We start from the raw sequence: 3907 nt of genomic DNA on the forward strand, positions 1-3907 counted from the left end.
AAGGATTTATTCCGTAGGAATTGAATAAGGCATTTATTGGTTATTTTGATTATTACTCGTGAAACAGAATATCAGTTGGATCTAATAATAATTACATAAAATGTTACGAGTTGGAAGAACATTTTATGGGATAAAATTAAATGGTTTCGAGTCTGATTATTATGTCTGATGTATTATATTGGATAAGGGAACATATGTTTGAAAGTTTTCTTATATATATATATATATACTTTTTTATAAAAGCAAAAAAATATTAAGATATTTATATTGAAAATTGATTACTTTCAAAGACCATTCTAATTTTAATTGTATGTGATATTTATCGTTGAAGGTAAGAGAGAGATAAATGAATACGTTAAAAGAATGTTTTGATCGACGATAAAGAAATATGTATATATAATTCTGTTCAGAAAATTAGAGATGACTTTGTAATCTTAAACGCCATTATCTCATCGAGTTTATGAATCGTGTAATGTATCATCTGAAAACCTCATTAAATTTTACTCTTTTATTTTATATTTAAGAGCTGTGTCAGATATATAAAACGTATTTAATTGTACTTAATCCTTGTAAACTAGTTTGAAACTTTAGAAACGATTATTTTTCAGTTTCCAAAAAAATATTTCGTTGAATTCTTGTTATTAAGTTCTCGTTCATTCTTATTCCAAATGACAAAGGAGTTGAAATTGATAAAAGTGATATAAATTCGTAAATGAATAAAGAAGTGTGTTGTTAACGCTTTGAAATTAAAGTTTAGAGATTTAGAAGTGCTCTTGTGGTCGTACATTCGAGCGACATACGTCTTCAAGAACTCGAGCATAGTTGAAAGATAGGGGTAAGTTTCCCTCGAAGGTATCTTGGCCACTGTACGTTGAACTTTAGGAAAGTGGTGTACTTTCTTGTAGTCAGAGGGTTGCAATTAAACTGAATTTAGGGATTCTGTAGATTCTATGTATCTTGCGTTATTTGTTGTTCGCAAGAGAACAATTTGTTTCATACTATTTCCCTTATTTTAAATATTCGTTTCATACGAATTTATTAAAGGATGGGTTATTTATATTTCAATTACTTATTTAACTCTTCAATTTTTAATACAATTGACTTATCCATGAAAAATATTGATCCCTCAATTTTTTCAAAAAAATTTATTCTCAAGTTTTTTAATCACGAGAATTTCTCTGTTTCAAAAATTATTCACATTCCGTCAAATTATTCGTGATAAATAATAGAACCAATAATAATTCACGTAAAATAACTTTTAATATAAATATTTAAATCATTCGAAAAAAATTTCTTCTCTAATAAATTCCTTTTTCCAAATATATATATAATTCCTCCTATCCACGCTTAAAATAACGCTTATCAAATATTCATCCTACGTTCCTATCTAAAATTGACCGTTAGAAAATCAGATAAAGATTGCATAAAGATTAATCCTCTTCCTTCCAACGACAGAAATGCAATAAATACTTTCCTATCGAAAACGTAAATATATGTATACTTAGCAAATATTCGTTCTATATATCCCCTCTCCTCCTCTCCTCCGCCGATTTTTATTCCCATGCATACATACCATACTTCCTCTGTATCGTTTTTCGATGCGCCACCTATGAATAATTCAGAATCATGGGGCGCGTCGTGGAACAAATTCTAATTGAGGCAAGCGCAATGAGAACGATGTACACGTTACGCGTATCACCGGCGCAAGTTAAACGTAATCTGGCCGGGATCGTCTCGAAGATGGAAGGAGGGAGAGAAAGAGAGAGAGAGAGAGAGGAAGGGGAGGAGGGGTTATTGATTCAAGGAAAGGGGAGAGAAGGTTGCCTCGTCATCCGGCAGCAATTCCTGAAACCTAGCGTTTCACCCCCTCGTGCTTTCCGTTTCCTCCTCGGTGAGCAGAGTCAATTAGAGTCTCGATCCGAGATTTTCAATCTTCAGTCAAGGTTGCGTCACGCGAGCCGAGTAATGAGCGAGGGATAAAGACGCCTCGTAAAATTACGCAACAAATGCGAACGAATCGCAAATGGAATAATAAATTCTGATAAAGACCGATAAAGCCTTATCGAAATCGAAATAGGGAAATTAAATTATCGAGGAGGTTTAGAAGAATCGTATGAGAAATAAGAAATCTTGTATGGTTGTGGTACACATTCGTTCGAAATAGAAAAATTAATCGGAGAGTATTCGAGAGATTTGTGTTTAAAGATAGTAAAAAAAAAGAGATTTAATCCTGATCTCTTGAAATTTTGTTATTTAGTTTAAAGTGTGATTTGTTCCTTCTTTTTTTTTCTCTTTGCTTCCTTCGAACGAATTAATTGGATGTCTTTCGGATATTCAATTTTTTAATTCGTAATTTGCATGGAAATAGTGTGAAAATTGGAAGTACTGGTATTATCTAAATATTTAAATTTGAATTATAAATATTGAAGTTAATATTTAAAAATTAAATTCTTGATCCAATATTTGCAATATTATATATCGATATTGGATAAAGCGATTTATTATTTTATTTTATTTTCAATCAATAATAACTTTGAAAGGAAAAAGTGTAATATTTCTCTGTAAAAAAGATTTCGAACCTGTTCGTTCGAGAACATCAAGTTTACTTCGTTCAAACCGACGTTTAATTTTATCTTCAACTATGTAGTTAATTTTCAAAGTTAACCACGAAACGAACGACTTTCGTTCTTCTCAACATCGTAATAAACGAAGTATAACATTTGATTATTTTGAAAAATAAATCTGTTGCTTTGAATGTACGAACATTAATACAATTTTCTGAGGTGTGATAATAAAAGATAATTTCTAAAAATATAAAATAATTGGAATAAATTTGTACTCGTTTCTCTAAGTAAACATTCTGCATAATTATTGAATGAATAATAGTTAGTTGCAACTCAAGGTGTTGCTTAATTTGATATTATATTTAGCGAAGGAATCTTATTAACATAAATTAAAATTTCAACCATCTGATTCGTAATAATTCTCTTTAACCCAAGAAAAAAATTTAATTACCTCTTATCGAAATAATTCTCTACAAATTAGGAAAGAGTTTAATTGCGTCCATTCGTGTACACACTGTGTTGCACAATCTTAATAACATTATCAACGAGATTGAATCATTAAAAGTGTTGAATTAAATTAACTTGAAATTCGCTTGAAATTTAAAAAAAAAAAACTCTCTCTCTCTCTCTCTCTCTCTCTAAGAAAATCAACTTTGTATTATTTATTATTATCATTATTTTTTCTTTTCCCTATAAAGAATCACCATATGCTCGAGAAATTTTCTTCTAAATCTTTCTCGTGTTTCGAAGAACTTTCTCCCTTTCTTTCTCATCGAGTGCCCAATCTGGAAAATGCGATAGACGGTGGAAAAATCCTAAGGTAGCTGAAGGCGGATAAAGTCGATTTTCCCCAGTCAACACAGGTCACCGGTGATTTCAATTTGTGTTGATTTTTGACACGGCAAACAGAACTCCAGCCTTTTGAACACTTCTGTCTGCTTTATTTGTCCCCCCTCGTGCCTTTTCGATCTCGGTTCATTTAACCCTTCCTTCCTTCCTTCCGAGACATCCAAGGCTATTTATTACGTTGCTTGCAAACTATTTTGTTTATGTGCATCAAGTTCTCTCTCCAAAAGAAGTAGAGCCTTTTCGTGTTTTACTTTGAAAAATTCTATTACTCACTCGAGACTTATCTGCGTGAACATTTTCATAAGAACTGGAAGAACGGCGGGGAAAAGTTGGGAATCCGCTTAAAAAATTTTATAATATATTTATCGAGTTATAAGAGTTCGTTACAGCCCATCCTGCCATTTGGTGCATGAAATAATTCTAAGTAAGAAGAATCTGATTATATCCTCCCTCCCTTTTTTTTTTTTTTTTTAAGGGGTATATAAGAACTACTT

General features: G+C 31.4%; 2 protein-coding genes across 7 annotated transcripts in view; one reads left to right on the top strand and one right to left on the bottom strand.

Annotated features, from left to right (window-relative positions):
- LOC102672118 (autophagy-related protein 16-1) overlaps nucleotides 1-3907 on the top strand; it is a 574752-nt gene that overhangs the window by 402115 nt on the left and 168730 nt on the right. The gene's annotated exons all lie outside the window — the stretch shown is intronic.
- The window catches only part of LOC102671814, a 163966-nt gene that overhangs the window by 139938 nt on the left and 20121 nt on the right, over nucleotides 1-3907 (bottom strand). The window lies entirely within an intron of this gene.

This window comes from Apis dorsata, unplaced genomic scaffold (genome assembly GCF_000469605.1).
Source record: "Apis dorsata unplaced genomic scaffold, Apis dorsata 1.3 scaffold_353, whole genome shotgun sequence".
Lineage (NCBI taxonomy): Eukaryota > Metazoa > Arthropoda > Insecta > Hymenoptera > Apidae > Apis > Apis dorsata.